Source organism: Anomaloglossus baeobatrachus, chromosome 6 (assembly GCF_048569485.1).
Source record: "Anomaloglossus baeobatrachus isolate aAnoBae1 chromosome 6, aAnoBae1.hap1, whole genome shotgun sequence".
NCBI lineage: Eukaryota > Metazoa > Chordata > Amphibia > Anura > Aromobatidae > Anomaloglossus > Anomaloglossus baeobatrachus.
This window is the reverse complement of record NC_134358.1, coordinates 389,785,543-389,808,492: the sequence shown is the minus strand read 5'-3', so window position 1 is coordinate 389,808,492 and position 22,950 is coordinate 389,785,543. Positions and strand designations below refer to the sequence as shown.

The 22,950-nt window shown below is 45.8% G+C and overlaps 1 protein-coding gene across 4 annotated transcripts in view; it reads right to left on the bottom strand.

The window, feature by feature from the left end:
• Positions 1-21,364, bottom strand: part of BBS9 (Bardet-Biedl syndrome 9) — a 704,556-nt gene extending 683,192 nt beyond the window's left edge. For all 4 annotated transcript variants that reach the window (XM_075315101.1, XM_075315104.1, XM_075315105.1 and 1 more), the window contains exon 1: positions 21,259-21,364. The gene's annotated coding sequence lies outside the window, so the exon portion shown is untranslated. The remainder of the gene's footprint in view (positions 1-21,258) is intronic.
• Between the last annotated feature and the right edge of the window lie 1,586 nt (positions 21,365-22,950).

Here is a 22,950-nt window from a genome sequence, read left to right as displayed (position 1 = left end):
AGCAAGTTTGGCAAAAAGTACAGAAACATTGAACAGCTGGACAAGTGCATTGAAAAGTTTAGAGGGGGTCTCAGTTCACCTGAAAAGGTTAGACTGCATTTTAGGATCATCCTAAAATTTCACCAGAAAGCCATATATCCATAACTTTTTGTGAGCAGTCTATATCCTTAGCTCTGTGGATGTACGGTACTGTGTGTATATAAAGCAGGTGAAATAAGTGTGGAACATGTCACCAATTTTTAAGTAAATATATTTCTAAAGGTCCTATTGATGTGAATTTCTCAATAGATGTAGTAACAACCTATCCAATGTACAACACAACACAACACAGACAAAAAAATCAAACCATAGCATAGATGGCCATAAATTTAGTGATGTGAGAAATGACACAGGACACAGGGAAAAGGTATTTAATACATGCAGAAAGAGAGGTGCAAAAAGCCATGGAAAGTCATAACACCAGCTGAAATGTATTAGTAATTAGAAAGCAATCCTGCCTCTAAGTGAAAAATATTATCAGCTGGTTCAGCTGATGGCCTATGAAAAGGTAACTCATTACCAAGGTGCCACAAAAGAAACCTATGCGCCGAGCTGGATACCTTACCCTAGGTATCCCTAGTGCTTGGTCCTAAAAGGGAGGGAATGGGATGAGCTCTTCGTCAACCCCACTAAACACTAAAGGCGACACAAGGAGGACACATAGGGGGAAAATGCATGAACTACTTATCTGCCGATGACACAGGTGGAAGTTCAACAACGTTTTCAGCAAGGATTTCACAGATGAGTGCAAGTCACCTGCTTGAAACCAAGGCTTGAATGAACGGAAAAATATCACCAGCACCAGTCCAAGGAAGGAATATTTAAGCACCAAAAGAATACAGATGATCAGCAGCTGGGTGGAAGGTGAGCTCCTGCTGGGTCCAAAAGGGGGAGAGATGAATTCAGCAGGAAAGTTACCTATACCAATGAATACTGAAAGTAGGAACAATGGAGAGTTCGGGAGCATTCTGCGCAGCCAAATGCTGTGACCTTCTATGACCAGAAACCTCATGACTGTCAGTCACCCGTGCCACATCTATGACAGTAAGGCTATGTGCGCACGTTGCGTAATTACTTGCAGTTACGCTGCGCTTTGTAGCGCAGCGTAACTGCATGCGTCCTGCGTCCCCTGCACAGTCTATGGAGATTGTGCAGGGGCCGTGCGCACGTAGCTTCTTAGAGCGCAGCGCTTCGGCTGCTGCCCAAAGCGCGCGTTCTAAGGAGTGACATGTCACTTCTTCCGTGCGCTTTGCCGGCAGCTCCTGCTCTGTCTATGGCAGGAGCTGCAGGCAGAGCGCATGGAATCGGCTTTGTTTTTTCACTACGGACATTTTCTGCAGCGATTTGAAGCGCACGTGTGCTCTTCAGATCGCTGCAGAAATTTCTACAGTGACTGTACGCAACGTGCGCACATAGCCTAACCCCCTTCTACGAGTGGTCTCCAGACACTCAGGACCAGGCCTATCTGGATGGGCAGCATAAAAAGAATGAACCAATCTTGTGGTATTTACATCCGATGCTGGGACCCACATCCTTTCCTCTCGTCCGTAAACCCTCCAGTGCACTAAGTATTGAAGGGTACGACATAGACAATGAGAGTCAACAATTTTAGCTATTTGAAACAATAAATTACCATCAACCATGGTTGGGGCTGGAGGCAAGGGAGATGGCTCCAAAGGTTCCACATACTTTTTGAGCAGTGCGCTGTGGAACACATTGTGGATCCTAAGAGGTAACTCCAGATGAAATGCTACTGGGTTAATGACGGTGGAAATTTTATAGGGACTAATACACCTAGGCCCCAGCTTCCAGGAAGGAATTTTGAACTTTATGTTCCCAGTAGAAAAGCACACAGTCAGTCACACTTAGGTCCGGACCAAGCAAGCATTTTTTGTCAGCCATACGTTTGTATCTGTCTCCTATGAGGCTAAAATTACTCTGAACCCCTTGCCATACTGAAGAAAGCACTGACGCAAAACACTCCTCCTCAAAAACTCCCGAAGCACCCCTACCACTAAAAGGTACCAAAAAGCGAATGAAAACCATATGCAAAGTATGGTGACTTGCCAGTAGACACCTTGTGACGATTATTTAAAGCAAATTCGGTCAATAGTAAATAAGATGCCCAATCCTACAGGTTCTCGGAGACAAAACACTTAAGGTAAGTTTCCAAATCTTGATTTATGCGCTCTGTCTGCCCATTCGACTGAGGATGGAAGATAGATGAAAAAGACAACTGCACCTCCAGTCGAGCACAAAATGCTTTCCAAAATTTGGAAATAAACTGGGTTCCACGATCTGTGACATCGGAAGGAGCACCATGAAGCTTCACGATCTCTGATGAAAAACTGAACCAGAGTATTGGCATTCAGAAGTGCCGGTAAGGCGATGAAATGCGTCATCTTACTTAACCTATCCACAACCACCAAAACCACAGTCTTCCCCAAAGACAAAAGGTATGTCAATAATGAAATCCATAGATAAATGCGTCCATAGTCTATTCAGGATAGCCAATGGCAGGAGGGATCCAGATGGACGGGTATGCATTACCTTGGACGGTGTGCAAATACTACATGCAGACACATATTTAGGCCAGACACACACTGGCGTATGGCATCCGATGCTAGAGCATCGGATGCGATATGCTAATGACCCTCAGCTCCCGCTCTGCTGTGAGCCGAGTATCATGCAACTGTGATCCAATCTTGCGATCGAATCACAGCTGCAGAGGACAGAGAAGGATTTTTCTCTCCAGCAGTCAGCCTGTGGGTATATCGCACTGCACTTGGATGACATCTGAGTGCAGTCCGATGTTTTTATCACACCCATAGACTTGAATGGGTGCTAGTGACATGTCTCTCGCTAACATGCGCAGCATGCTGCAATTTTTTCCCCAGTCTGATTAGGGTTGAGGAAAAACTCGCAGATGTGGGCTGCAGCATTGTCTTAAATGGGGCAGAGTGTAATGCGAGATTTTCTCGCTTTGCATTCGTGCAAGTCATATGCCAATGTGACTCTGCCCTTAACCACATCCTGATGCAACCTCGGCCATAAAAAACGACGAGACAGGAGGTTCGAAGTTGCTTTACTACCTGGATGACCTACAGGTACAGAATTGTGATGTTCCCCAATTAGTTAACATCGCAAATTGGGTGGCACAAACAACTTCTCTGAAGGGCAAAAGACTGAGGCATCCCCCTGAGCCTCCAACACCTCCACCTCCAGGTCTGGAAACAGGGCCGAGACGACCACTACCTTGTGTAAAATGGGTACTGGGTTCACATGATCACTACTACCAGGGAAGTTCCGGGATGATGCATCTGCTTTGATGTCTTTAATCCCTGGACAGGAAGTGACAGTAAAATTAAACCTGGTAAAAAAACAAAAAACATCTAGCCTGCCTGGGATTCAGACATTCAGCAGACTCGAGATATGACAGGTCTGTGATTACTGTAATGGGATGAACTGCCACCTCCAGCCAATGGCGAAATTCCCCCGAAAGCTAACTTAATTGCCAAGAGATCTCTATTACCAACATCATAGCTTCTCTCGGCTAAGGACAATTTCATGGAAAAGAAAGCACAAGGATGCCATTTACCAGGAGATGGACCTTGTGACAACAGAGCCCCAACCCCCACGTCAGATGCAGACTGAGTATAGGTGCCACACCACAAATAGCAAAACCCAAGCACTCAAAAAGAAGAGGAGAATTGATTTTGATGCAAGTGTTTTATTAACAACCGACACACTGCAAAAGTGTGAACCCTGACATATAGCAACAACCAACGTTTCGGTTATGACACCTTTATCAAGGTAGTTGCTTAATATAGAGATGCTATGTCGTACAGTCAACTTGGACAACCGTCTAATCTTCATAGACGGCTGTCCGAGTTGACACGTTCGACATAGCATCTCTATATTAAGCAACTACCTTGATAAACGTCATAACCGAAACGTTGGTTGTTGCTATATGTCAGGGTTCACACTTTTGCAGTGTGTCGGTTGTTAATAAAACAATTGCATCAAAATCAATTCTCCTCTTCTTTTTGAGTGCTTGGGTTTTGCTATTTGTGATATATTTATTTACCCTACAGCACCTTTATTTCTAGCAGTAGAGCCAGACGTTTTCTACACATTACTGAGTATAGGTCCTGTGAAAAAACATCTTTTTAAAGTGGAAAAAGAATGCTGGGCAGAGACTGACAATTTAGAGAAATTTGTTTCTTTTTTGTGATGTCAGTGAGAGGCTTCACAATTACAGAATAAATCTCCAATAAAAGTTGGTAAATCCTAGAAAGCGATCTAAGGCTATGCTCACATTCGGCATCTTTTTTGTCAGTGCATCTTGAGCGCACGTTGAGTGCATCTTAAAATGCACCAAAAATGCACCGTGGCAAAAACGCAATGCATTTTTACGTGTTTTTACCGTGTTTTTACCGCATTTTGCCCAATGCGTCTTTTAAGTCAAATCTATTGACTGAAGGGCTCAAAAACAAGGTAAAAACGCAAAAAGAATTGACATGCTGCATCTTGAAAAACACAGCCAAGATGAAGCCAACAAAAGATGTCAAGTGTGGACAGCAAAATCAAAATCTCAGACTTTGCTGGGTTAAGGAAATGCATGCATTTAGGGGCATCTTTGTGACCTCAAAAACGCACCAAAAGACAGCAAAAGATGCCCTATGTGAACTTAGCCTTACGCTTTCAGGTTTTCTGGACGATCCCAGTCAAGTACAGCACGGACCTTCTCAGCATCCGTCCACAATCCTGAAGGTGACAATAGGTACCCCAAAAATTGTACCTCTTGGACACCAAAGACACACTTGGGTCATTCCACATCAAGTGGACCAGTTTTAAAAATCATCCCCACTCGACCTTCTCCGATTTTGCTGAAAATTTAGAAGGATGTACATGTATGTTTGAAAAGAGGTTCTGTAAATTTTTAGGGCCAGATCTCAAATACATTGGGCACTGTTGACCTTTCACTGGAGGTTCCACCAAGCCTGCGGCTTCAGCTAAGAGGATTTTGCAAACTTTGGCACATAGCCATTAGAGTTCTATACTGGCTATGATGCTGAAATTTGGCATACTAGCTCAACTTTAGCTGCTAAACACGATAAAATTATTACCGGCTATGACAAAACAATATTTCGGCCGCAATTTTGTGTCAAAGTAGCTTGTAAAACGCCTCGCATAAAATGTATGCCTAACTTTGCCCATATATAACTCAAGACCAAAAACCAATAGTAACTGGTGCTTTGCCCTGTACACCAAACATCTACATGACTTTGCATTGCTGCAATATCACGGTCAAAGCATATGTATTTGTGGAAATATTCACACCCACATATGATGACAAACTTAAAAAAAACGAATTTTACCTATTTATAGGTCAAATTTCTCAGAAAGGGTCCCCCTAAAATATATTAATTCTGATATCATTAGAAAGAGCACATTTTTCTCTACAAGGATCATTGGGGGTTTTTTTGGAGTCTCAGTTTAAGAAAAGAAAAATGCCACTGAACATTGTGTTTATTAATGGGTAATGAATGGTAACTGCACTATTCAAACCCTTGCGTTGGTCCATGGTGGTTATACCACAACCAATTCCCTAAGAATTGGTCTTATAATCCTATTAATCCTATTTATTTCCCATAGGAAATCATTGCAATGCAAACAATTCGTTCCACAACTTGTTAAATCTCCCATCTTGGTCCCCTATTGTGCCATTCCACACACGTTCAAACACACACACACACACACACACACACACACACACACACACACACACACACAGATTATGCTCACCTTACCTTCCGTTCCCTCGCCGGTCTCCTGGAACTTGCAGTTCGCCCGTACAAGATATGTATCGGGTAACCAAGGCGACCGATGCCGGACCTACCGCACTCAGCGCGCTGACGTCAAAGGCAGGAGCTGCTTGCCTCTGATTGGCCAGCGCGCTGCCTTTGAGTAGTGCCTGACAGGGGAAGTTCCTCCCTCGTTGCGATGGTTACCAGATACACATCCTGTGGAGGGAGGACCTTCCCCTGTCAGCCGCTACTCAAAGGCAGTGCGCTGGCCAATCAGAGGCAAGCGGCTCCTGCCTTTGACGTCAGCGCTCTGGGAGCAGAAGGTCCGGCATCAGTCGCCTTGGTTACCCGATACATGCAAGTTCCAGGAGGCCGGCGAGGGAACAGAAGGTAAGGTGAGCATAATATGGGTGTGTGCGTGCTTGTTTGTTTGTGTGTGTGGACTGCAAGAGCGGGTTAGAGCGCGGTGGATGTAAGGAACCGGAGGTGTGTGCGGTGAATATTTTGCTCGTACAGCAAGGCTTTCTCATAAATCGAGTTACGAATTTACAGAAAGCTTTGCTCATTAGGCGAAATACTCGATAACTGGGTTACTAGTTAAGCGAGGTTCCACTGTACCTGTTTTGCATTTATCTGATGTGTCTCTATATCGGGTGAGTACATCAAGATATCGTCCAAATAAACCACAACAAACCTGCCCGCCAAATGGTGAAAAATTTCATTCACAAAATATTGGAGAACAGCAGGGGCATTAGTGAGACCAAATGGCATGAGCAGACTTTCAAAATGTCCCTCAGGTGTATTGAAAGGCGTTTTCCATTCATCCCTTTATCTGATTCTAACCAGATTGTAGGCCCCTTTAAGTCTAAGGGGCCCTTTGCACACTACGACATCGCAAGCTGATGCTGCGATGGCGAGAGTGATAGTCCCCGCCCCCGTCGCAGCTACGATATCATGGTGATAGCTGGCGTAGCGAACATTATCGCTACGGCAGCTTCACATGCACTCACCTGCCCTGCGACGTCTCTCTGGCCGGCGACCCGCCTCCTTCCTAAGGGGGCGGGTCGTACGACATCATAGCGACGTCACACCGCAGGCAGCCAATAGAAGCGGAGGGGTGGAGAGGAGTGGGACGTAAACATCCCGTCCACCTCCTTCCTTCCGCATAGCCGGCCGGGACGCAGGTTGAAGATGTTCCTCGCTCCTGTGGCTTCACACACAGCGATGTGTGCTGCCGCAGGAACAAGGAACAACATCGTAACATCGGTCTTTCCCAATTCATGATACGATTACGACGCTTTTGTGCTCGTTAATCGTATCAAAAATGCTTTACACACTACGATGTCGAGAGCAACGCCGGATGTGCGTCACTTTCGATTTGACCCCACCGACATCACACCTGCGATGTCGTAGTGTGTAAAGGGCCCAAAACTTGGAGAACCGCTTAGCTCCCACAATCTGGTTCAATAAATTCAGAATGAGAGGGAAAGGATAAGGGTCTTGAACGGTAATCTGATTCAATTCCCAAAAATCCAAAACAAGGGTGGAGATCCCCATCTTTCTCCTTAACGAAGAAGAACTCTGCCACCACTGACGAAGAGGAGGGTCTGATATGTCCCTTCTCCAGACTCTCAGCAATGTAATCTTTCATGGCCTGTATCTCAGGGCCAGAAAGATTATACAGTCTGAACTTGGGAAGTTTTACTCTAGGAAGCAGATTAATGGGACAGTTATACACACGATGGGAAGGTAAAGCCTAACACCCCCTTTCCCTTCAAACCCACACAAAAATGCAAGTAAGGTGTAATATACCATCAGGGGGAGCTGGAACTCCTAGTACACGCAAGGTGGTGATGAATCCCCTAGGTGTTATTAGCTCCACCTCTGGATCTGTCGGGGAAATTCGTGCAAGCTGAAATCAGAACCAGGAGATCACGCAGTACCAGGGAGGAGGAAGAGTCAGAGGAGCCGGGAGAGCCAGGTAGTAGTGGGGGAATACAGAAAAGGAATAACAGAGAAGGGGCCAGAGAGGGAGGATGGGAGTCAAGGAGGACCTACGCAGTCAGGACGGGAGTCAGGGATGACAAAAACAGTCAGGAGGATGGGAGTCAGGGAGGGCAGACAAGGTAGACGGGCAGGATCAGGCAAACTTACAGGGACCAGCAAATACACTGCAGAGCAGAAGCATAACTTGTACCGATCCGATGGAACTGACACCATGATAAACCACCGTGATACCAAAAACGAGGCATAGAGGGATAGGCTCCTCCCACCGGCCACACTTCGGAAAATACCAACTATCAGAACAGGCACCAATGACAACTTTGCAACAGCAGAGATAAACATGAATCGCGACATAAGGACTCCATAGAGACCGTAAAGAGAAAAGTGTTCAAACAATACAGCAGTTTTCACTGTCCGCAATATCCCTGGATTGTCAATCCACTACCGGATTATGTTTCACCAACCAAGGTAGACCCAGTACAATGAGAGTAGGGAGGCCTTCCAGGACATAGCAAGACATTATTTCATAATGCAGGGGTTCTACCCTCAGCTTTATACCCTGTACTATCTGTGTCAGGCATCCCTGAGCGAGTGGTGCGGAGTTGATGGCATAAATGGAGGTGGGTTTAGTTAACAGACTGCAGGGAAGCCCATGAGTTCTTACAAACAGAGCATCTATGCTGACTAATACTCCACTGTCCACAAACATAGACGTTTTCACAGTCATCTTCTCTAGCACCACCTCTGCTGTCAGGACAAACCGAGAATTACATGTGGAAGACAAACACACACCCTGACTGTCCATCCCCACACCACCAAGGGTAAGCTGAGTTGCAGATGTTCCTTTTTGATTAGTATAAGGATAAAGAGCTGCACACTAACCACTATAAAAATATATAAAAAATGGTAAAGCATTACTGCTATAGGGATACTATGAACAATGAAATATACATTTAGCCATCTGGAAAAAATGAAATACATGAAAAATGGTATTGCAAAACTGCTATGAATATTTGAAAGTAGTAGAGATGTTTAGCAAATGTATTGATCAATGCAAATGAGCCCGAAACCAACGACAAGGTAATCTCTAATTTTTCGGGAACCTAACCTTAAGGCTATGTGCGCACTAGAAATGTGAAGTTTCTCAAGAAAATTTCTTGAGAAACTTCTGCCAGTGAAAGATTTCCGGACCTGCGGAAAAAATCCGCACCAAATCCGCATGCGGTTTTGCCGCGGATTTACCACAGGTTTGTCCCTGCAATAAATAATAAAGATAATCGATAGACAGATAATGGATAGAGGGAAAGATGGATAGATGAATAGATGAATAGATAGATAGATAGAGGGATAGATGGATAGATAGATAGAGGGATAGATGGATAGATAGATAGATAGAGGGATAGATAGATAGATAGATAGATAGATAGATAGATAGATAGATAGATAGATAGATAGATAGATAGATAGATAGATAGATAGATGAGAAAAACCTATATAATGTTCCACCTCCCTGCATTTTCTAAGCTGGCACCCTTTAGTGACTTTCATGTGGCACTAAAGGGTGCTTAGCCTTGTATTTAGCCATAAAATAAATAATTAAAAAAAAAACGACGTGAGGTCCCCCCATTTTTTGTAGCCAGCTAGGGTAAAGCAGACGGCTGCAGCCTGCAGACCACCGCTGGCAGCTTCACCTTGGCTGATAATCCAAAACAGTGGGCACCCCACGCTGTTATTTTAAATTATATAAATAATTTAAAACAAAAAACGTGCGGTCCCCCCCATATTGGATCACCAGCCAAGGTAAAGCGGACAGCTGGGGTCTGATATTCTCAGACTAGGGAGGTCCACTGTTATTGGACACTCCCCAGCCTAAAAATAGCAGGCCGCAGCCGCCCCAGAAGTGGCGCATCCATTAGAAGTGCAAATCCTGGCGCTTCGCCCCAGCTCATCCCGCGCCCTGGTGCGTTGGCAAACGGGGTAATATATGGGGTTGATGCCAGATGTGTAATGTCACCTGGCATCAAGCCCTGGGGTTGGTGAGGTCAGGCGTCTATCAGATACCCGACATCACCAACCCAGTCAGTAATAATTAAAAAATAGACAACAAAAAAAGTTTTATTTGAAAAAACACTCCCCAAAACATTCCCTCTTTAACCAATTTATTGAAAAGAGCACAATCAATTCCACGTCCGGCGTAATCCAATAAGGGGGGGGGCACGGCGATCCATACCATAGTCGCTGTCCCAGTCAATGAAGAACAGAATGTTCCCCATTGGCTGGGAGAGCAATGCAGTGACCTGAGCTAACATCATTAGGTCAGCTCAGGTCACTGCAGGGGATGACGAGCGCTGCCATCAGGAGCATAGATGAGATCATTACCTTCTGTGATCATCTCCTGTACTGCTGACGTCAGCGCTGTCACTGACTTCTATGCCCGCCGCGTTGTCAGAAGTATCGCGAGAGCCCGTGACGTCACCGCTAGTGACAGTCTCGGGCCGCTTGCGAGACGGGCATAGACAGCAGTGACCGCGGTGACGTCAGGAGGCAGGAGATCGTCACAGCAGGTAATGATCTCACCTCCTGACAGCAGCGATCGTCATCCCCGCGGCTCCCAGCACTGCAGGATGTCAGTGTCTGCCTGCGCTGCCGCGTGACAGGCTGCTGACACTGCGGGCAGACACTGACACTGCAGTGCAGGCAGCCGCGAGGCCGGAGCAGGACACAGACTGCACGGGCACCTGGAGGTCGCACGGAAGTGCTTCTGTGCGGCGTCCAGGGAGTGTGACGTGTGTTTACTCTGCTCCGCCTCCTCTTCCTGGCATAATGACATCGCTTCCTGCAAAACCGCAGGCAGCGATGAGCATTCCCGCAGGTAATTCGCGGCAATTCCGGTGGTATACCGCACATCATTGCTACCTGCGGAATACCCCCGGAATACCGCAGGTACCTGCGGAAATTAATGGACATGCACATTTTCTCAAGAAAGTTTCTCGAGAAAATTTTCTCAAGAAATTTTCTTGAGAAAAATCCGCACAGTGCGCACAACTATTTTTTTTTCTCATTGAATTTCATGGGAAATGTCTGCACAAAGATTGCAGACATTTCTCAAGAAATTTCCGGGGCAAATCCGCGGGTAAATCCGCAGGTAAAAAGCTCTAGTGCGCACAGAGCCTTATGCCTCTAAAATCTGCAAGTATGGGCAGACAGGCTCCTGGCTATATAGGATCATGAATAGAGTCTGGTAATAGAGCGGGGTTCTGGGTTCTAAGTCAGAGGAAACTGCATGCTAATCAGAAAAAAGACTGACTGGAACACCTATATCCCCTTCACGACCGGCCGATTTTTCGCTTTCCGTTTTTTTTTTTCGCCATTCTTTTTCTGAGAGACGTAACTTTTTTATTTTTCAGTCAATATGGTCATGTGAGGGCTCATTTTTTGCGGAACGAGCTGTACTTTTAAATGAAACCATCAGTTTTACCATATTGTGTACTAGAAAATGGCAAAAAAATTCCAAATGCTGAAAAATTGCAAAAAAAAGTGCGATAGCACTATGGTTTTTGAGATATTTTATTCACTGTGTTCACTATATGGTAAAACTGATGTGCGGGTGTGATGCCTCAGGTCAGTGCGAGTTCGTAGACACCAAACATGTATAGGTTTACTTTTATATAAGGGGTTAAAAAAAAATCGGAAGTTTGTCCGAAAAAAGTGGCGCACGTTTTACGCCATATTCCGTGACCCATAGCGTTCTCATTTTTCGGGATCTTAGGCTCAATGACGGCTTATTTTTTGCGTCTCAAGCTGACGTTTTTAACGGTACCATTTTTGCGCAGATGCTACGTTTTGATCGCCTCTTATTGCATTTTGCGCAAAAGTTGTGGCGACAAAAAAACGTCGTTTTGGCGTTTGGAATTTTTTTGCCGCTTTGCCGTTTACTGATCAGATTAATTGATTTTATATTTTGATAGATCGGGCGTTTCTGAACGCGGCGATACCAAATGTGTGTATATTTTTTACTTTTTTAACCCTTTAATTTTCAATGGGGCGAATGGGGGGTGATTTGAACTTTTAGGTTTTTTTGTTTTTTTTTAATTTTTTAAAACTTATTTTTTAACTTTTTTTTTTTATTTTACTAGTCCCCCTAGGGGGCTATTGCGATCAGCATTCCGATCGCTCTGCAGTATCTGCTGATCACAGTTGGAAGGCTGTAAACAGCAGATACGCTGTCTTTCTCTTTTGCTGTGCCCCGGGCACAGCGAAAGTGAAACCAAGTCATGTGTAGTACAGGAGTCATCACATGACCCTGTGCTACCATGACAACTATCGGGAGTCACGTGATCGCGTCACGTGACTTCCGGTTTCGGGCAGTAAGTAAATGCTTACCGCAATCGCGCTTATAATGGCGCTGTCATGTATTGACAGCGCCATATAAGGGGTTAATCGGCACGAGCAGATAACGATTCTGCTCGTGCCTAGCAGGCACACATCTCAGCTGTGAATATCAGCTGAGATGTGTGCCGATCGCGGCATGCTGCCGCCGGAGGACCGCGGGCAGTAAGATTATGTCATTTAGGACGTAATTTTACGGCCCGCGGTCGTTAAGGGGTTAAGTGTGAATTAGGTGCTAGCTTAAAAATACATGACTATAATAAGGATAAGAAGCTGCACACTAACCTCTACAAAAATATAAACATGATAAATGGTAAAGCATTACTGCTATAGGAATACTATGAACAATGAAAAATACATTTAGCCATCTGGAAAAAATGAAATACATGAAAATGGTATTGCAAAACTGCTATGAATATTTAAAGTAATAGTGCGGTTTTACTGCGGTTTTTGATACGGCTGCGGTATTCTGCCAGAGGGTGCGGATTTTTCTTAAGAAAAGTCCATTTTCTAGTGCGCACATAGCCTTTAGTACAGTTTACAAGCTTCCTTAAAGACAAAAAATTTGTCTCTGCCCCCTGCAAACCTGTCTGGGGGAGCAATTTTGGGCTCCGGCTGAATCTGCCTACCTGCAGAATCCCCAACATTAGGAGTCTGTAACGGCTGCTGCTGCTGCACAGCTAACTTGGGGTCTGCAACCTCCAGGGGGAGACCCTGCAGGCACTGAACCTAGGCATTAACAGGATCCATGAGGAAAAAAAACGTCCCTTTTTTTCTTTTTGGAAGGAAAAAAAAACCCGTGTCAATTTTTTGTTTTGTAATTTTTTATTGTGCAGCTGGTGATAATGTCAAGCTAGGTATGGGGAAGTACCAAGCTAAAGGCAAAAGGGAAGCCCTGTGTCTAGGGAAGAGGAAGACCGTGAAAAACACTGTGGAAAGAGAGCGCAATAGGGTCTTACCCCACAAACAAATAGGGTGTGATTCACAGAGGATACTCACCAAGTGTAGTTGTGAAAGTCACAACCACTATGCAGGCATATAAACTGGGTCAGAGGCAGCAGTCATCCCTGTGATGAATAATTTTGGTAAGGAGATGGATGTTTGAATACCGCGCCAAAGAGCACTAATGCAGGAGATGAATTTAACGTGACTTTATTCCATGTTCAGGTCTACGCGTTTCAGGAGCATCCGCTCCCTTCCTCAGGACAATACAGGCACAAGCAACATCAAAATGGATTTTGATGTTGCTTGTGCCTGTATTGTCCTGAGGAAGGGAGCGGATGCTCCTGAAACGCGTAGACCTGAACATGGAATAAAGTCACGTTAAATTCACCTCCTGCATTAGTGGTCTTTGGCGCGGTATTCAAACATCCATCTCCTTACCAAAATTAGGGAAGAGGAAGAGGAAGACGGTTACCCCTGACCAAATCTACAGCTGGTCCTTGAGGTACCTCACCACCAAAGACGACACAAGGAGGACACACAGGGGAAAATGCATGAACTACTTATGTACAGATGACACAGGTTGAAATTCAGCAAAGTTGTCAGCAATGATTCCACAGAGGAGTACAAGCCACCTGCTTGCAACCAAGGCTTGAATGAACTGAAAAATATCACCAGCACCAGTCCAAGCAAGGGGTATTTTTGCACCAGGAGAATACTGATGATCAGCAGGTGGGTAGATGGCAAGCTCCTGCTGGGTCCAAAAGGGAGAGAGATGAATCCAGCAGCAAAGCTACCTATACCAATGAATACTGACAGCAGAAACAATGGAAAGTCGGGAGCGTTCTGCACAGCCAGATGCTGTGACCTTCTATGGCCAGAAACCACATGACTGTCTGTCACCTGTGAAACACCCATAACAGTTTGTGTGGAAGAATGGGCCAAAATTACACCTGAACAATTCATGCGACTAGTTTCAAACAAGAAGCTGAAGCTGCCATCACCAACAAAGGCTTTTGTACAAAGTATTCATTTAATTTCAGTCTGAGTGTTCAATACTTTTTCCCTATGTCAGTTCTCATAGTTTCATATCTTTGCCTGTGTGGATTGGATGGGTTGTTACCAACAACCAGTGAGAAATTAACATCAACAGCCCCTTTAGAAATATATTTACTTAGAAAATTGGTGACAGGTTCAATACTTATTTCATTCGCTCAGTTCTAGGTACAACCACAGCTGAGGGCTCAATAATAGAGCGCCCACCTGTGATGTACCTGCTGGAGATGAGCGGTCCCATGGAGGTTCGGTTTGCCGACAGCGAATGAGCCGAGCTGCCATAGGTTCGAGCTTGACCCGGACGCTGGAGCAAGTAACTGATTGGCAGTCTGAGTCTGCCCACACACAGCCATCCATAAGCAGATCACTTCGGGGGGGGTCAGGCTTTTTCAAACAATTCTTTGGGTTGCACATACATGTAATCGTGCTGATGTTACCCCGAGGGCGAGCTGTGCAAGCACTGCAAGAGGCTCGCACAGGGCTGAGCACCAAGCGTACCTGAGCACAGCATTGCACGCACAAGTGACGTTCACACATAAAGCATCTGAACCCCGAAACTTGATTTTTAAATTTGGTGTTCGGTTCGAAAACTAAACCTCAGGTTCACTCATTTCTAGTACCTGTCACTGTGGATATACATGGTACTGTGTATATATAACATATACAGCCCTCAGTTCTGGATCTACCTGGCACTATGGATGTAGCTGGCACTGTGAATATATAATATATACAGCGCTCAGCTGTGGATATACCCATCACTGTGGATGTACCTGGCACTGTGTATATACAATATATAGAGCCCTCAAGTGTGGATATAACTGCCACTGTGGATATAAACCATCTAAAGCCCTCAGCTGTGGATATACCCAGCACTGTGTATATATTATATATAGAGCCTCAGCTGTTGCTGTACCTGGCACTGTATATATATTACATATAGAGCCTCAGCTGTGGATATACCTGGCACTGTGTATATAATGTATAGAGCCTCAGCTGTGGATATACCTATCATTGTGGATGTACCTGGCACTGTGTTTATATAATATATAGAGCCCTCAAGTGTGGATATACCGGCCACTGTGGATATAAACCATATAAAGCCCTCAGCTGTGGATGTACCCGGCACTGTGTATATATTATATAGAGCTTCAGCTGTGGATGTACCTGGCACTGTATATATATTACATATAGAGCCTCAGCTGTGGATATACCTGGCACTGTGTATATAATGTATAGAGCCTCAGCTGTGGATGTATTACATATAGAGCCTCAGCTGTGGATATACCTGGCACTGTGTATATAATGTATAGAGCCTCAGCTGTGGCTCTACCTGATACTGTTTATATATGATATAGAGCCTCAGCTGTGGATGTACCTGGTACTGTGTATATCTAATATATAAAGCTGTGTGTGTGTGTGTGTGTGTGTGTGTGTGTGTGTGTGTGTGTGTGTGTGTGTGTGTGTGTGTGTGTGTGTGTGTGTGTGGCGCAGCTACAGCCACAAAATTTTGCACACTCACACGTATGGACCCCGAGCGCGTCATATGCTATGTTTCGAGGGAAAATTTTAACCCCACGCTTTACAGTTATTCGCCAAAAAACCTGTTGGCGTGTCACAATGCAGCCAGGGAAAGAGACAGACACAGACAGAGAAAGAGGCAGACACAGACAGGGTAAGAAAAAGACCTAGACAGGGTAAGAGACAGACACAAAGAGACAGACACAGACAAAGAGACAGACTGACAGGGAAAGAGAGGGAAAGAGACAGACAGGGAAAAAGAGGGAAAGTGACAGACAGGGAAAGTGACAGACAGGGAAAGTGACAGACAGGGAAAGTGACAGACAGGGAAAGTGACAGACAGGGAAAGTGACAGACAGGGAAAGTGACAGACAGGGAAAGTGACAGACAGGGAAAGTGACAGACAGGGAAAGTGACAGACAGGGAAAGTGACAGACAGGGAAAGTGACAGACAGGGAAAGTGACAGACAGGGAAAGTGACAGACAGGGAAAGTGACAGACAGGGAAAGTGACAGACAGGGAAAGTGACAGACAGGGAAAGTGACAGACAGGGAAAGTGACAGACAGGGAAAGTGACAGACAGGGAAAGTGACAGACAGGGAAAGAGATTGAGACAGACACGGAAAGAGATAGATAGGGAAAGAGACAGACAGACAAAGAGATAGAGAGATAGATATATACAGAGGGGGAGACAGACAGAGAATGGGAGAGAAACAGAGAGACAGGTACTATCCCGGGCAGCGCTGGGTGCTATGTTGTGAGGCGAAATTTTAACCCTGCGCGTTCCAATTTACCAATCAATTGTGCCCCTATCTACATAATGGGGGAAAAGTGAAACGAAAAGTGTTGGGAGCAAATTGACAGCTGCGAGATGTGAACAAGGGGGACTTAAAGAATGAGAGCGATGGCGCCAAACAGTATATACCGTACAATTGCTAAGGTGGGGCCCCGACATGGGATACTCACCACACTCGGGGATATGAACACACACACAAAATGCGCCACACACTACCACGTGCTTGAACACATATACCACCCTCACCACACATCTCACACATACACCAACCTCGCCACATAATCGCCCTAAAACACACACAAGTCTGGTATTATCTTTCAAAAATAAAAATCTGATTAATAAGCAGCCAAACTACAAGAACAACAAATGTACCATATAGGAAATACGGCAGCTGTCAGTCACATGACCTGTCTATATGTGTATGTGTGAGCTAATATATACTGTCAGGGGGGAGGGCTTTCTGTTGCCTGGAGATTTATCAGGCTGCCAATAGCAACCAATCACAGCTTAGCTTCTATTTTGCTACAGTTAATTCATCTGAGCTCTGATTGGTTAATATAGGCAACAATTTAATAATTACATTCTGTTTTGTGGTTTTTGTGTGCAGAATACATTTTTGTTAATACATTCTATTTTGTTAACAGCAGTTGTTAACCCGGGCGAAGCCGGGTAGTACACTTAGTATTACATATAGAGCCTCAGCTGTGGATGTACCTGGTACTGTGTATATATTACATATATAGACTCAGCTGTGGATGTACCTGGCACTGTGTATATAATGTATAGAGCCTCAGCTGTACCTAACACTTGCACTGTAGATATATGTGGCACTGTAGATGTACCTGACAGTGTGGATATATGTGGCACTGTAGATGTACCTGACAGTGTGGATATATGTGGCACTGTAGATGTACCTGACAGTGTGGATATATGTGGCACTGTAGATGTACCTGACAGTGTGGATATATGTGGCACTGTAGATGTACCTGACAGTGTGGATATATGTGGCACTGTAGATGTACCTGACAGTGTGGATATATGTGGCACTGTAGATGTACCTGACAGTGTGGATATATGTGGCACTGTAGATGCACCTGGCACTGTGGATATATGTGGCACTTTGGATGTACCTGGTAGTGTGGATATATGTGGCACTGTAGATGTACCTGGCAGTGTGGATATATGTGGCACTTTGGATGTACCTGGCAGTGTGGATATATGTGGCACTGTAGATATATATGGCACTGTAGATGTACCAGGCTGTGTGGATATATGTTGTACTGTAGATGTACCTGGCACTGTGGATATATGTGGCACTGTAGATGTATCTGGCAGTGTGGCTATATGTGGCACTGTAGATGTACCTGACAGTGTGGATATATGTGGCACTGTAGATGTACCTGACAGTGTGGATATATGTGGCACTGTAGATGTACCTGGCAGTGTGGATATATGTGGCACTTTGGATGTACCTGGCAGTGTGGATATATGTGGCACTGTAGATGTACCTGGCAGTGTGGATATATGTGGCAGTGTGGATATATGTGGCACTGTAGATGTACCTGGCAGTGTGGATATATGTGGCACTGTAGATGTACCTGGCAGTGTGGATATATGTGGCACTGTAGATGTACCTGACAGTGTGGATATATGTGGCACTGTAGATGTACCTGACAGTGTGGATATATGTGGCACTGTAGATGTACCTGACAGTGTGGATATATGTGGCACTGTAGATGTACCTGACAGTGTGGATATATGTGGCACTGTAGATGCACCTGGCACTGTGGATATATGTGGCACTGTAGATGCACCTGGCACTGTGGATATATGTGGCACTTTGGATGTACCTGGTAGTGTGGATATATGTGGCACTGTAGATGTACCTGGCAGTGTGGATATATGTGGCACTTTGGATGTACCTGGCAGTGTGGATATATGTGGCACTGTAGATATATATGGCACTGTAGATGTACCAGGCTGTGTGGATATATGTTGTACTGTAGATGTACCTGGCACTGTGGATATATGTGGCACTGTAGATGTATCTGGCAGTGTGGCTATATGTGGCACTGTAGATGTACCTGACAGTGTGGATATATGTGGCACTGTAGATGTACCTGACAGTGTGGATATATGTGGCACTGTAGATGTACCTGGCAGTGTGGATATATGTGGCACTTTGGATGTACCTGGCAGTGTGGATATATGTGGCACTGTAGATGTACCTGGCAGTGTGGATATATGTGGCAGTGTGGATATATGTGGCACTGTAGATGTACCTGGCAGTGTGGATATATGTGGCACTGTAGATGTACCTGGCAGTGTGGATATATGTGGCACTGTAGATGTACCTGGCAGTGTGGATATATGTGGCACTGTAGATGTACCTGGCAGTGTGGATATATGTGGCACTGTAGATGTACCTGGCAGTGTGGATATATGTGGCACTGTAGATGTACCTGGCAGTGTGGATGTATGTGGCACTGTGGATGTACCTGGCAGTGTGGATATATGTGGCACTTTGGATGTACCTGGCAGTGTGGTTAAATGTGGCACTGTAGATGCACCTGGCACTGTGGATATATGTGGCACTGTCGATGTATGTGGCACTGTGGATATATGTGGCACTGTGGATGTACCTGGCAGTGTGGATATATGTGGCACTGTGGATGTACCTGGCAGTGTGGATATATGTGGCACTGTGGATGTACCTGGCTGTGTGGATATATGTGGCACTGTAAATAAATGTACCTGGCATTGTGGATATATGTGGCACTGTGGATGTACCTGGCACTGTGGATGTACCTGGCAGTGTGGATATATGTGGCACTGTAGATGTACCTGGCAGTGTGGATATATGTGGCACTGTAGATGTACCTGGCAGTGTGGATGTATGTGGCACTGTAGATGTACCTGGCACTGTGGATATATGTGGCACTGTGGATGTACCTGGCAGTGTGGATATATGTGGCACTGTGGATGTACCTGGCAGTGTGGATATATGTGGCACTGTGGATGTACCTGGCATTGTGGATATATGTGGCACTGTGGATGTACCTGGCAGTGTGGATATATGTGGCACTGTAGATGTACCTGGCAGTGTGGATGTATGTGGCACTGTAGATGTACCTGGCACTGTGGATATATGTGGCACTGTGGATGTACCTGGCAGTGTGGATATATGTGGCACTGTGGATGTACCTGGCAGTGTGGCTATATGTGGCACTGTGGATGTACCTGGCAGTGTGGATATATGTGGCACTGTAGATGTACCTGGCAGTGTGGATATATGTGGCACTGTAGATGTACCTGGCAGTGTGGATATATGTGGCACTGTAGATGTACCTGGCAGTGTGGATATATGTGGCACTGTAGATGTACCTGGCAGTGTGGATGTATGTGGCACTGTAGATGTACCTGGCACTGTGGATATATGTGGCACTGTGGATGTACCTGGCAGTGTGGATATATGTGGCACTGTGGATGTACCTGGCAGTGTGGATATATGTGGCACTGTGGATGTACCTGGCATTGTGGATATATGTGGCACTGTGGATGTACCTGGCAGTGTGGATATATGTGGCACTGTAGATGTACCTGGCAGTGTGGATGTATGTGGCAATGTAGATGTACCTGGCACTGTGGATATATGTGGCACTGTGGATGTACCTGGCAGTATGGATATATGTGGCACTGTGGATGTACCTGGCAGTGTGGATATATGTGGCACTGTGGATGTACCTGGCAGTGTGGATATATGTGGCACTGTGGATGTACCTGGCAGTGTGGATATATGTGGCACTGTGGATGTACCTGGCATTGTGGATATATGTGGCACTGTGGATGTACCTGGCACTGTGGATGTACCTGGCAGTATGGATATATGTGGCACTGTAGATGTACCTGGCAGTGTGGCTATTTGTGGCACTGTGGATGTACCTGGCAGTGTGGCTATATGTGGCACTGTGGATGTACCTGGCAGTGTGGATATATGTGGCACTGTAGATGTACCTGGCAGTGTGGATGTATGTGGCACTGTAGATGTACCTGGCACTGTGGATATATGTGGCACTGTGGATGTACCTGGCAGTGTGGATATATGTGGCACTGTGGATGTACCTGGCAGTGTGGATATATGTGGCACTGTGGATGTACCTGGCATTGTGGATATATGTGGCACTGTGGATGTACCTGGCACTGTGGATGTACCTGGCAGTATGGATATATGTGGCACTGTAGATGTACCTGGCAGTGTGGATATATGTGGCACTGTAGATGTACCTGGCAGTGTGGATATATGTGGCACTGTAGATGTACCTGGCAGTGTGGCTATTTGTGGCACTGTGGATGTACCTGGCAGTGTGGCTATATGTGGCACTGTGGATGTACCTGGCAGTGTGGATATATGCGGCACTGTGGCTGTACCTGGCAGTGTGGCTATATGTGGTACTGTGGCTGTACCTGGCAGTGTGGACAGTTATAGCCCTCCGCTCTCGGGGCAGGACAATGCCTAGCAGTGCCGGATACAGCATAATAAGTTGCTGCAGTTGTCACCAGATCGCGGCACTGCCGGGCTCCGCTAGTAATAATGCCATGCTATGCAGATGATCAGCTCTACACATACATGTGGGTCGCACTGTGCCTGTACAAGCAACACAAAGCGTCACATAATGGCTCCAACTACTCTGTGATGTCACATACCTGCACAGTGTCGTAGAATGGCTTACGTCACAGTGTCAGGAGCCCCCTCATACAGCCGCCGTAGTCCTCAACAGATCAGCCCGTACACCGCCATTTTCCCTGAGTTACCCGGGCAACAGGAACAATCAAAAGGACGGCGCAGCGGGGAATTGTGGGAGATGTAGTTTTTCAGCTCCTGAAGCTGCCTGGCCCGTGTGACTGTGTGTGCTGTGACGTCAGCATGGGCTTACACAGACGTGTATACATGCCGCGGGCTCCTCACTGTGCTGAGGTTGGCTTCTCTTCATTTACAAGTTTAACCCCTTGACGTCACTATACAGCTTGGGCTCTTATAACAGAGTTTTTACGATGCTGAAGTTGGTTTCTTATTCTGTAATTTAATTATTTTCAGTTTTATACAAGTTTAACAACAAAACTAAGACATCACAATAATAAAATACAATGCACTGATGTGCCCTAATATAAATACACTGAAAGGGTTAAATGGCTTTAGGCCACTGATCTAACACCACAATTGCATATCTAGTGATGCCACACATCAAATTAAAGTGACTCCAGCCTGGCCCAAAGGGGTTCTTGGCATCAAAGTGGGCACACAGCCAAATTTCACATATTTGAATAAGTAACTGGTGTTTTTGAGGGGTTAGATGGCTTTGGGCCACTGATCTCACACCACATTTACATACCTAGTGATGCCACACATCAAATTCAGATCACTCCAGCCTGGCCCGAACAGGTTCTGGGCATCAGAACTGGCATCAAAGTGGGCAAAACCACAGTTTTCACAGATTTGAATAAGTAACTGGTGTTTTTGAGGGGTTAAATCTGAATTTAATGTGTGGTATCACCATGTAAATGTGGTGTGAGATCAGTGGCCCAAAACCATGTAACCCCTCAAAAACATCAGTTAAGGCTGCTTTACACGCAGCGACATCACTAGCGATGTCGCTGGTGAAAGCACACGCCCCCGTTGGTTGTGCATCACGCGCAAATCGCTGCCCGTGGCGCACAATATCGTTAGTCCCCGTCAAGCGGACTTACCTAGCCTGGCGACGTCGCTGTGGCCGGCGAACCGCCTCCTTACTAAGGGGGCGGTTCGTGCGGCGTCACAGCAGTGTCACTAAGCAGCCGCCCAATAGAAGCAGAGGGGCGGAGGGGCGAAGATGAGCGACCGTAACATCTCGCACACCTCCTTTCTTCCTCATTGCCGGCGGCTGCAGGTAAGCTGTAGTTCGTCGTTCCCGAGGTGTCACACGTAGCGATGTGTGTTGCCTCGGGAACAACGAACAACCTGCGTCCTCAACAATCAATGATTTTTTTTGAACGTGAACGACATGTTGTGACGCCATGGGTCACAGAACACCATCACACACATACACACCCCCTCCCCTGGTAGGGAACATCCATCAAACAAAAACCCTTGTTGCCTCCTCCAGGGTCTGATGTCCACACCAGGTGGGGCGGAGCCAGGCGGTTGGCCCCACCCACCGAGGAGTTCACAGGCCTGGAGGCGGAGAAAAGTTAGTCAAGTTCAGGAGTGGAGTGAAGGAGTGCAGTTGGTGTAGAGGAGTAGTGGAGTTGGAAGTAGAAGTGGAGAGACTATGTGTGTCTGGGTCGGAGCCCAGGCACAGTCAGCAAGGTCGGCAGACAGTGGTGGCCGTCTGCAGGAGTTAGTGGACAACTGTGGAACCA